The following is a 13,251-nucleotide window of genomic DNA, read 5'->3' as shown; positions in this document are numbered from 1 at the left end:
CTCAAAAAAAGAATATTCATATAGTGCATTATCTTCCAAATAACAAATTACAGTAAAAAGTGTAATAAATAAATCCGTGCAAAAATCCAAACCACTACAACTGTGATTAATAGTGATTAAGCGAGAGAAAAAAAAAAATATGAATATAAATATATATCCAAAATTTATATACTAATCATCAATTAAAATAAATGTGAACCAAAATCCAATGTTAGAGTGAACACTTCAATACATATAGTGAACACTCAGTGACCACTTCAATTCATATAGTGAACACTCCATGACCACTCCAAATAGTGATATTAAATACCATTACCCTCTGGTAGTATTCATAAGCTTATCACGATATTCCTGGTAAAAGTATTACTTCCAAGTTTTCCTTCCCTTCAGGAGCCCTTCCTCCATATTCCTCATAAAGCAAAGGAGACTCATATAATAGATATTCCAAGTATAGGGATAAATTTACTAAATATCTTACATTGGGGATATTAAATATCAGCTCTGTGGCAAACAAACCAGCCTTGCAATCAATAGGGCATAGAAACCACGTTTTCCAGCAGTCAAAATGGCCGTGGCGGCACTTCGGCACACAAAAATATTGTAATTAGACCGGCAGGAGGAGGAGGGGTAGGGGTAATGGATAGAGGTAAGTATGAGGAGGAAATTTACTCCTTTTAAGTGATTCAGACACGTATACAAAAATCCGTAAGAATCCAGTTGTTTTATATAAAAAACAGCTCCAAAAATTGGTAAGGAAAGTGGAAGAAGATAAAATTTTCTTGTTCAAACATTTTATTAACAATGTAACAAGGGTAGAGAGACATTACTAGTGTACATTAGACATTATACTGACAGCAGAACATAGGGAATAAAAGTCACAGTGTCCATGTCTTTATGGTGAGGGGAAGAGAAATAATCAAGGAAACAATGCAGCATTCCTAATGGTATCAAATGAGCAAAGGTTGTTAGCGAAAGATGATATAATATCATTAAATTTCACCAGTAGGGATAATGACTCTCTGGACCAACGTGAAAAGTTAGAGAAAATCAGAGGAGGGTCGAAAAGGGAGGGAGAGGGGAGGGGGGGAAGAAGTGAAGAGCGACAGTAATGACTCCACGAATGGTAGGGAAGGGTGTGGTAATACCTGTGTATTGTATGAGGTGGTTCAGGAATAGTGCCTATAGTGTATAGTTTACATATCAAGGGAGGAGAAGTGATTCGTCAAAATTTGGCAGGAGGAAACACTCAACCCAGGGGTTCCAAACATTCAAGAATTTAGGGATTGTATCTAGAATTGTGGCTTCCACTTTTGCATGTATCATGGCTTGTGTTATTCTGGTTTTAACAGCAGTAATGTTTAGAGAGGGGGATTTCCAGGATTTGCAATGACCTGCTTCGCTGCCATAGTGACTTGCAGGAGGAAGCTTGAATTGCGAATTGGATATGCCAGGAGGGTGTAGGTTGAGTAGAGCTGTTGTCGGATTGGGTTGGAGCGTGGTTGCGCTAAGTTGGGATAGCATTTTAAATATATCAGCCCAGAAGATTTGAACTACTGGGCAGTCCGACCATATGTGATAATGTGTTCCCGGGTCTGTACAGCCTCTAAAGCAATTGGGAGAGTAATTAGGGGTGCATTTTGCGATTCTCGCTGGGACCAAATACCAACGAGTTAAGACTTTATAGTTGGTTTCTAAGGCTATGATGTTCTGCAAAGATGATTTTGTGTTGGCCCAGATGTGGTCCCAATCAGATGGATCTAATTGCCTATCTAGGTCTGTTTCCCATCTGCGGGTATACGAAGGGAGGGATGTGGTGGCCGAAGTTATGAGAAGGGAGTATAGGCATGAAATGAGGCCTCGTCTGTGAGGATCTTTGTAGCAGGCCCGTTCAAAGAGAGACATGGTGTTAGGTTGGTTAGTTATTGTTGCCTATGGGGTGTAGAAGTGCTGTAGTTGTAAATATCTAAATATTTCGGAAGCTGGGAGGCTATATGTTTCCTGTAATGAGGCAAAGGGTTTAAACGTATTCCTCTGTAGGAAATGATGTGTACGGAGGAGGTTAGCAGAGGTCCATACTTTGAATGAGAGTTGCGTTAGCCAGGCTGGGGGAAAGGCGGGGTTTCGAAGATATGAGAGCAAGGGGTTATGGGGTGATTGGAGGAGATTAGTGAGGCAAATTCACCCATGCAGTACACCCATGCATGTGAGGAGGAACACTTGGAATCTTATATGATCAAGGAAGGAAGCAGGGTAGTGCTCATCTAATGTAAGTGCTATTTCACTTATAATAAAGCACTGATTATCTGGACTACTACACTATCAGAGTTTTCTATATTCCTTATCATCCTGACGAGTGGTGTATCCAGTGGTGGTCAGGAACCAAGGCACCCAGTGTATCATCTCCATCTGATGCAAGTCTTGGAGGAGCTTGTCTGCCAGCATGTGTGGTTAAGATCCCACTTGTGATCTTGAAGGCGTGAAGGCCCTTTGGGTCGCTGCATTAAGGTGAGGGGGCAATTTAGCCAGAGGAGGATTGTCACTCACCATCACCAGAGTTTGATTTATGCACCCTGCATGAAGTTGTACTGCGTTGCAGGCACCACCACTTGCTGTTTGTGAACTGTATTCACATTTGATTTATCTACCCACCTCACATACTATTACACTGAGTGGGAGTGAGGGGGGCACGTTTATTGTTACCAGTACCTCTTATAGTCACTGTTATTTATCTCTGTGTGGCTATTCAAGTGTATATATTGTACTATATGTTATTCGTGTAGCGCTGCACTACCTCTTTATATATTGTATTATCCAACTGGTGGTATCAGTTTAAGTGTTGGCTGCTCATTACGAGATTTTGTAGTTATACGATTAAGCATCGGAGTGTGAGTCTGATATTGAACCAGACACCCCCACACATCCTTCAACACCTGACCTTACACCCCCTGACCTATTAGTACGCTTTGAAAAGATGTTGCATAAAGCTTTGAAGGAAACCTCTGCACCGCCACATTGTCCAGAGAAATCCGTGAACTAGGACAACGTACTGCTGATCTAGAACAGAGAGCCTTGACACCTCGCTTCAGACACATGCGGATGACCTTGACCTCCTGCGTGACAAAAACGCAATGGCTGGGCTGTGTATCCTGCAGGGCTGTGTATGTATTCACAGCCTGCTTGTTGCCATGTGCTGGGGTGGTGGCCATCTTTGATGTGGCCTTTGCCAGAGCCTCTTTAATTGATTTATTTGGTGGGGGAGCCTGGTGGGGTGCTCCCTTGACCATGGTGGAGCCTGCCAGAGGGGGGCTGTCTCCAGGATCGGAGCCCTTTTGTCTCTCTGTGCCTCAGCGCGGGCTCGGATCCATGGGCGGGCCTTTACACAGTGTGTTATGGGGACGGAGCTTCTGCTCCACGTCCCGCAAGCTGCCAACTAAGTCGGGTCGGGGAGGGCGCCCTGTAGACCGGATCCTCCTAGGACCAGGATCCACGGCTTGACAGCTCTGTCACCTAACGAGGAGACGGAGCTCTTTCAAGACATGTCCGTCCCGCCGGACGCGCATGCGCACTCCGGAAGAAGATAACATTTTAAATGAAAGAGAAGCGCTATATCTTATCTCCTCACATTGCAAAGTGCCTTTTATTTATATTTTACCGAAAATTTACAAAAATTTGATGAAACCCCCAGGGAGGCCCATTATTAATGGGATTGGCTCCATACATTCAAGAGTGGGACAATATATAGATTTTATTTACAACCAGTGGTTAAAGAAATGCCTTCATATTTAAAGGACAGTCAGGATGTCATTAATTTGATAGAGGGGATGGAGGTCCCTCAAGAACCATTGACGTCAATGCTTTATATACTAGCATTGAACATAGTGATGGAATAGAAGCTATAAAATGGGCCTTAATATACCATACAGATCTACAGATTAAGCAAAGGAAATTTATTGTGCAATTGTTGGAATTTAGCATGAGGAAAAATTATTTTTGGCATAAAGGTGATTATTATGAGCAGAGAAAGGGTGTCGCAATGGGCACCAAATTTGCGCCAAGTTTGGCTAACATCTTAGCGAAATGGGAACATAAAGAAATTTATGGTAGAAATTGGGAAGGCTTGAAAATATGGAAGAGATATATAGATGACATCCTGTTAATATGGGTGGGTACGGCTGATAGTTTGCAATCAATTTTAGAATTTATTGGAAAAAATGAATATGAGGTTGGTTTTACCCATAATATTAGTACAGAATTGACCATTTTTTTAGATCTTAATATTTTTAAGTATAATAATAAATTATATTTTAAAACATTTTTTAAAGAAACGGATAGAAATGGATATATTCCTACAAATAGCTGTCACCATCCCCATTGGATTCAGGGAATACCGAAGGGACAGTTCACTAGAATCATAAGGAATTGTTCCAGGTTGGAAGACTATGTATTACAATCCGAATTAATTAACCTCTTGCCGACCGCGCATAGCCGAATGACGGCTTCACCGCGGCCGGCCAGTTCTGGGTGGACGTCATATGACGTCCTCCCAGAACGCGCTCTCCTGCGCGCCCCAGGGGGCGCGCACCCGGCGATCTCCGTGATCGCTGTGTCCTACGGACACAGCTGATCACGTGATGTGGTAAAAGGCCAATCACAGCGGCCTTTTACCACCTGATCAGCGGTGTCCAATGACACGCTGATCAGAGGGAAATGCAAGTGCCGGTTCTCGGCTGCACTTTCCTCACACTGTCAGATCGTGAGGAAAGTACTGCCGAGAACCGGCAGTTGTCAGAGCGGGGATCGGCACCGATCATCAGGGTACTGATGATCAGTGCCCTGATGATCGGTGCCCAGTAGTGCCACCCGCAAGTTCCGCCCAGCAGTGCGCCCACTAGCTCCGCCCACCCGTGCCCAGCAGTGCACCCACCTGTGCCCAGCAGTGCACCCACCTGTGCCACTCTGCAGTGCCACCTACCTGTGCCCAGAAGTGCCACCTACATGTGCCCAGCAGTGCCACCCACCTGTGCCCACCCACCTGTGCCCACCAGTGCCACCCACCTGTGCCCACCCACCAGTGCTGCCCACCAGTGCCACCCACCAGTGCAGCCCAGCAGTGCTGCCAGTCAGTGCCACCAGTCAGTGCCCAGGGGTTGTGCCAGTCAGTGCCGCCAGTCAGTGCCCAGCAGTGATGCCAGTCAGTGCCGTCTATCAGTACCCATCATCAGTGTCACCTATCAGTGCCGCCTATCAGTGCTGCATATTAGTGCCGCCTATCCGTGACACCTCATTAGTGCTGTCTATCAGTGCCGCCTATCCGTGACACCTCATTAGTACTGCCTATCAGTGCCCTTTAGTGCTGCCTATCAGTGCCCATCAGGGCTGCCTCATCAACGCACATCAGTGAAGGAAAAAAAATACCTGTTTGAAAAATTTTATAGTAGAAACAAAGAAACTTTTTTTTTTCAAATTTTTTGCACTTTTTTATTTATAGCGCAAAAAGTAAAGTGCCCAGCGGGGAGTAAATACCACCAAAAGAAAGCTCTATTTGTGAGGAAAAAATGATCAAAATTTCATATGGGTACAATGTTGCATGACCGCGCAATTGTCAATCAAAGTGCGGCAGCGCTGAAAGCTGAAAATTGGCCTGGTAAGGAAGGGGGTATAAGTGCCCGGTAGGCAAGTGGTTAAGGATAGATTTGTATCCAAAGGTTATGATTAGAGATGAGCGAATCGAACTAGGCGAACCGGAATTCGAGTCGAATTTCAGGAAATATTCGATTCGTGTCGAAACCGAAATTTTGCCTACTTCGGGTGCGCGAATCGAACATTTCCCGATCAGCCGGCAAAAGTGTCCCTGCAGTGAGCTCCGCTATTTCTGACAGTTCTCTGACAGAAGGAACACATGTTTAGCGGTTGAAACATTGTATCTATTAGTTTACATTTAGGATACAGATGTTTCAACCACTGTACATGTGAAGAAGTTGTGAGAGAACTGTCAGAAATAGAGGAACTCTGCACATACACTTTTTGCCGGCTTGGAATTATTCTTCTTTTCATCCTACTTCTTCTTCTTCTTCATCCTCAGAAGAAGAGGATGAGGATGAGGATGAAGAAGAAGAAGAAGAAGAAGAAGAAGTAGGATGAAAAGAAGAATAATTCCAAGCCGGCAAAAAGTGTATGTGCAGAGTTCCTCTATTTCTGACAGTTCTCTCACAGCTTCTTCACATGTACAGCGGTTGAAACATCTGTATCCTAAATGGAAACTAATAGATACAATTTGTATCTATTAGTTTCCATTTAGGATACAGATATTTCAACCGCTGTACATGTGAAGAAGCTGTGAGAGAACTGTCAGAAATAGAGGAACTCTGCACATACACTTTTTGCCGGCTTGGAATTATTCTTCTTTTCATTCTTCTTCTTCTTCCTCATCCTCATCCTCATCCTCATCCTCTTCTTCTGAGGATGAGGATGAAGAAGAAGAAGAAGAAGAAGTAGGATGAAAAGAAGAATAATTCCAAGCCAGCAAAAAGTGTATGTGCAGAGTTCCTCTATTCTGCAGATACACTTAGAGGAGCTCTGCAGATACACTTAGAGGAGCTCTGCACATACACTTTTTGCCGGCTTGGAATTAATCTTATTTTCATCCTACTTCTTCTTCTTCTTCTTCTTCTTCTTCTTCTTCTTCTTCATCCTCATCCTCAGAAGAAGAAGAGGATGAGGATGAGGATGAAGAAGAAGAAGAAGAAGTAGGATGAAAATAAGAATAATTCCAAACCGGAAAAAAGTGTATGTGCAGAGCTCCTCTAAGTGTATCTGCAGAGCTCCTCTAAGTGTATCTGCAGAATAGAGGAACTCTGCACATACACTTTTTGCCGGAAACCGCTGTATGGAGTGAATGTCCCAGAACTGTCAGAAATAGACTATTTATGACAGTTCTGGGACATTCACTGCATACAGCTGTTTTAACCGCTGTATGGAGGGAATGTCATGGAACTGTCAGAAATAGACTATTAATGACAGTTCTGGGACTGTCCTTCAATGCAGCGGTTGAAACATTGTATGTATTTGTTTCCATAAATGGATCCATTTATGGAAACAAATACATACAATGTTTCAACCGCTGTATGGAAGGACAGTCCCACAACTGTCATTAATAGTCTATTTCTGACAGTTCCATGACATTCCCTCCATACAGCGGTTAAAACAGCTGTATGGAGTGAATGTCCCAGATCTATCAGAAATAGACTATTTATGACAGTTCTGGGACATTCACTGCATACAGCTGTTTTAACCGCTGTATGGAGGGAATGTCATGGAACTGTCAGAAATAGACTATTAATGACAGTTGTGGGACTGTCCTTCAATGCAGCGGTTGAAACATTGTATGTATTTGTTTCCATAAATGGATCCATTTATGGAAACAAATACATACAATGTTTCAACCGCTGCATGGAAGGACAGTCCCAGAACTGTCATTAATAGTCTATTTCTGACAGTTCCATGACATTCCCTCCATACAGCGGTTAAAACAGCTGTATGAAGTGAATGTCCCAGATCTATCAGAAATAGACTATTTATGACAGTTCTGGGACATTCACTCCATACAGCTGTTTTAACCGTTGTATGGAGGGAATGTCATGGAACTGTCAGAAATAGACTATTAATGACAGTTGTGGGACTGTCCTTCCATACAGCGGTTGAAACATTGTATGTATTTGTTTCCATAAATGGATCCATTTATGGAAACAAATACATACAATGTTTCAACCGCTGTATGGAAGGACAGTCCCACAACTGTCATTAATAGTCTATTTCTGACAGTTCCATGACATTCCCTCCATACAGCGGTTAAAACAGCTGTATGGAGTGAATGTCCCAGATCTATCAGAAATAGACTATTTATGACAGTTCTGGGACATTCACTGCATACAGCTGTTTTAACCGCTGTATGGAGGGAATGTCATGGAACTGTCAGAAATAGACTATTAATGACAGTTGTGGGACTGTCCTTCAATGCAGCGGTTGAAACATTGTATGTATTTGTTTCCATAAATGGATCCATTTATGGAAACAAATACATACAATGTTTCAACCGCTGCATGGAAGGACAGTCCCAGAACTGTCATTAATAGTCTATTTCTGACAGTTCCATGACATTCCCTCCATACAGCGGTTAAAACAGCTGTATGAAGTGAATGTCCCAGATCTATCAGAAATAGACTATTTATGACAGTTCTGGGACATTCACTCCATACAGCTGTTTTAACCGTTGTATGGAGGGAATGTCATGGAACTGTCAGAAATAGACTATTAATGACAGTTGTGGGACTGTCCTTCCATACAGCGGTTGAAACATTGTATGTATTTGTTTCCATAAATGGATCCATTTATGGAAACAAATACATACAATGTTTCAACCGCTGTATGGAAGGACAGTCCCACAACTGTCATTAATAGTCTATTTCTGACAGTTCCATGACATTCCCTCCATACAGCGGTTAAAACAGCTGTATGGAGTGAATGTCCCAGATCTATCAGAAATAGACTATTTATGACAGTTCTGGGACATTCACTGCATACAGCTGTTTTAACCGCTGTATGGAGGGAATGTCATGGAACTGTCAGAAATAGACTATTAATGACAGTTGTGGGACTGTCCTTCAATGCAGCGGTTGAAACATTGTATGTATTTGTTTCCATAAATGGATCCATTTATGGAAACAAATACATACAATGTTTCAACCGCTGCATTGAAGGACAGTCCCACAACTGTCATTAATAGTCTATTTCTGACAGTTCCATGACATTCCCTCCATACAGCGGTTAAAACAGCTGTATGGAGTGAATGTCCCAGATCTATCAGAAATAGACTATTTATGACAGTTCTGGGACATTCACTGCATACAGCTGTTTTAACCGCTGTATGGAGGGAATGTCATGGAACTGTCAGAAATAGACTATTAATGACAGTTGTGGGACTGTCCTTCAATGCAGCGGTTGAAACATTGTATGTATTTGTTTCCATAAATGGATCCATTTATGGAAACAAATACATACAATGTTTCAACCGCTGCATGGAAGGACAGTCCCAGAACTGTCATTAATAGTCTATTTCTGACAGTTCCATGACATTCCCTCCATACAGCGGTTAAAACAGCTGTATGAAGTGAATGTCCCAGATCTATCAGAAATAGACTATTTATGACAGTTCTGGGACATTCACTCCATACAGCTGTTTTAACCGTTGTATGGAGGGAATGTCATGGAACTGTCAGAAATAGACTATTAATGACAGTTGTGGGACTGTCCTTCCATACAGCGGTTGAAACATTGTATGTATTTGTTTCCATAAATGGATCCATTTATGGAAACAAATACATACAATGTTTCAACCGCTGTATGGAAGGACAGTCCCACAACTGTCATTAATAGTCTATTTCTGACAGTTCCATGACATTCCCTCCATACAGCGGTTAAAACAGCTGTATGGAGTGAATGTCCCAGATCTATCAGAAATAGACTATTTATGACAGTTCTGGGACATTCACTGCATACAGCTGTTTTAACCGCTGTATGGAGGGAATGTCATGGAACTGTCAGAAATAGACTATTAATGACAGTTGTGGGACTGTCCTTCAATGCAGCGGTTGAAACATTGTATGTATTTGTTTCCATAAATGGATCCATTTATGGAAACAAATACATACAATGTTTCAACCGCTGCATGGAAGGACAGTCCCAGAACTGTCATTAATAGTCTATTTCTGACAGTTCCATGACATTCCCTCCATACAGCGGTTAAAACAGCTGTATGGAGTGAATGTCCCAGATCTATCAGAAATAGACTATTTATGACAGTTCTGGGACATTCACTGCATACAGCTGTTTTAACCGCTGTATGGAGGGAATGTCATGGAACTGTCAGAAATAGACTATTAATGACAGTTGTGGGACTGTCCTTCAATGCAGCGGTTGAAACATTGTATGTATTTGTTTCCATAAATGGATCCATTTATGGAAACAAATACATACAATGTTTCAACCGCTGCATGGAAGGACAGTCCCAGAACTGTCATTAATAGTCTATTTCTGACAGTTCCATGACATTCCCTCCATACAGCGGTTAAAACAGCTGTATGGAGTGAATGTCCCAGATCTATCAGAAATAGACTATTTATGACAGTTCTGGGACATTCACTGCATACAGCTGTTTTAACCGCTGTATGGAGGGAATGTCATGGAACTGTCAGAAATAGACTATTAATGACAGTTCTGGGACTGTCCTTCCATGCAGCGGTTGAAACATTGTATGTATTTGTTTCCATAAATGGATCCATTTATGGAAACAAATACATACAATGTTTCAACCGCTGCATGGAAGGACAGTCCCAGAACTGTCATTAATAGTCTATTTCTGACAGTTCTATGACATTCCCTCCATACAGCGGTTGAAACCGCTGTATGGAGTGAATGTCCCAGAACTGTCAGAAATAGACAGAAACTGTCACAGAACTGTCCTTCTTCTCATCCTTCTCCTTCTTCTCATCCTTCTTCTCATCCTTCTTCTCATCCTTCTCCTTCTTCTCATCCTTCTCCTTCTTCTCATCCTTCTCCTTCTGCTCATCCTTCTTCTCATCCTTCTCCTTCTTCTCATCCTTCTCCTTCTCCTTCTTCTCATCCTTCTCCTTCTCCTTCTTCTCATCCTTCTCCTTCTCATCCTTCTCCTTCTCCTTCTCATCCTTCTCCTTCTTCTCATCCTTCTCCTTCTTCTCATCCTTCTCCTTCTCCTTCTTCTCATCCTTCTCCTTCTCCTTCTCATCCTTCTCCTTCTTCTCATCCTTCTCCTTCTCCTCATCCTTTTTCTTCTCATCCTTCTCCTTCTCCTTCTTCTCATCCTTCTCCTTCTTCTCATCCTTCTCCTTCTTCTCATCCTTCTCCTTCTTCTCATCCTTCTCCTTCTTCTCATCCTTCTCCTTCTTCTCCTTCTTCTCATCATTCTCCTTCTTCTCATCCTTCTCCTTCTTCTCATCCTTCTCATCCTTCTTCTTCTCATCCTTCTCCTTCTTCTCATCCTTCTCCTTCTCCTTCTTCTCATCCTTCTCCTTCTTCTCATCCTTCTCCTTCTTCTCATCCTTCTCCTTCTCATCCTTCTCCTTCTCCTTCTTCTCTTCCTTCTCCTTCTTCTCATCCTTCTCCTTCTTCTCATCCTTCTTCTTCTCATCCTTCTCCTCCTTCTTCTCATCCTTCTTCTCATCCTTCTTCTTCTCATCCTTCTCCTTCTTCTCATCCTTCTCCTTCTCCTTCTTCTCATCCTTCTCCTTCTTCTCATCCTTCTCCTTCTTCTCATCCTTCTCCTTCTTCTCATCCTTCTCCTTCTTCTCATCCTTCTCCTTCTTCTCATCCTTCTCCTTCTCCTTCTTCTCTTCCTTCTCCTTCTTATCATCCTTCTCCTTCTTCTCATCATTCTCCTTCTTCTCATCCTTCTCCTTCTTCTCATCCTTCTTCTTCTCATCCTTTTCGTTCTTCTCATCCTTCTTCTTCTCATCCTTCTTCTTCTCATCCTTCTCCTTCTCATCCTTCTCTTTCTTCTCATCCTTCTCCTTCTCCTTCTTCTCATCCTTCTCCTTCTTCTCATCCTTCTCCTTCTTCTCATCCTTCTCCTTCTCCTTCTTCTCATCCTTCTCCTTATTCTCAGCCTTCTTCTTCTCATCCTTCTCCTTCTCATCCTTCTCCTTCTCATCCTTCTCCTTCTTCTCATCCTTCTCCTTCTTCTCATCCTTCTCCTTCTCCTTCTTCTCATCCTTCTCCTTCTCCTTCTTCTCATCCTTCTCCTTCTCCTTCTTCTCATCCTTCTCCTTCTTCTCATCCTTCTCCTTCTGCTCATCCTTCTTCTCATCCTTCTCCTTCTTCTCATCCTTCTCCTTCTCCTTCTTCTCATCCTTCTCCTTCTCCTTCTCCTTCCTCATCTCCAAGGGCATTTAAATTAAAGGTACAGTGTTCTGCACTAATTTAAAGGCTCTCTGAAGCCTAGAAACCCTTTAAATAAGTCATCTTCGTAGCGGAGAAATTCGCATCGAATCGAATTTCACACTGGAATTCGCCGAATCAGCCGAATCGAATTTTTCATTTCTTCGCTCATCTCTAGTTATGATCCAATCAGACTGGAAAAAATTAGATTTAAAATCAGTCAGAACTACTTGGGTGAATGAAAAATTAAGAAAAATAAAGAGATTAAGGATGATAGAAATAAGAAATAAGCTGAATATGCATTAATTTCACGTTTTAATTGTCAATTTAAAGAAACAGAAAGTATTTGTAAGAGACATTGGCCAATAATAAAAAAAGATAGTATTTTAGGACCAGCTTTACCAGAAAAAACACCTTTTATTTACAGAAAACCTAATGATTTAAGAAGCTCCCTAGTAAAGGGTGTCATTTCTCCTCCGAACAAGAAAGGCATTACGATGTTTGATCTCAAAGGATTTTATCCTTGCAAAAAATGTAGGATGTGTAAAATGACGGGGATTAATAATAGGATTATTTCATCATTCAGATCCCATTCCACAGGTGAAGAATTTTCTATTAAAAAATTCATCACATTGTAATACGCGGTATGTTACATACATGTTAGAATGTCCGTGTCAATTCCAATACATAGGCAGAACAAAAAGAAATCTCAGTGTTAGATTAAAAGAACATGTAGCGAATATAAAAAAAGGTAAAAAAGATCATAGTGTCTCAAGACATTTTAAAGAATTTCACAACTCAGATCCGAGTTTGGTGAAATTTTGTGGGATTGACACTGTGGAAGGGCATTGGAGGGGTGGGAATAGAGTTCAGAAATTATCACAGAACAAAACGTTTTGGATTTTTTGGTTAAACACTTTGGAACCCAAGGGTCTGAATATAGAGCTTGATTTAAATTGTTTTATTTCAGACGTATGAGAGAGGATAAAAGGCATTTATGTAATTAATATTTATTTTAAATATTTATAATATTTTAGAATATTTTAAATAATATTTTAAATATGGTTTTAGGATGGTATAAGTTGGAGGAGCTGTTAATATTTTAATATACTATAATTACAGAGATTGAGAGCTGATTGGTGATTAGTTATAGGAATTATGGAGAGTATATTATTTATATTTTTTTTGAATGATGTATGGATATTAGGGTATTGTTTTGTCTATTGATTGTTTGTTTATTTCACTTATTTAGTGAATCTTAATATTAATATTGGATAGTTCGTG

The sequence above is a fragment of the Staurois parvus genome, unplaced genomic scaffold (assembly GCF_062004578.1).
Source record: "Staurois parvus isolate SC_StPar_1 unplaced genomic scaffold, SC_StPar_1.0 ptg000171l, whole genome shotgun sequence".
Taxonomy (NCBI): Eukaryota; Metazoa; Chordata; class Amphibia; order Anura; family Ranidae; genus Staurois; species Staurois parvus.
The sequence above is the reverse complement of the archived record's forward strand: the minus strand, read 5'-3'. Positions refer to the sequence as shown.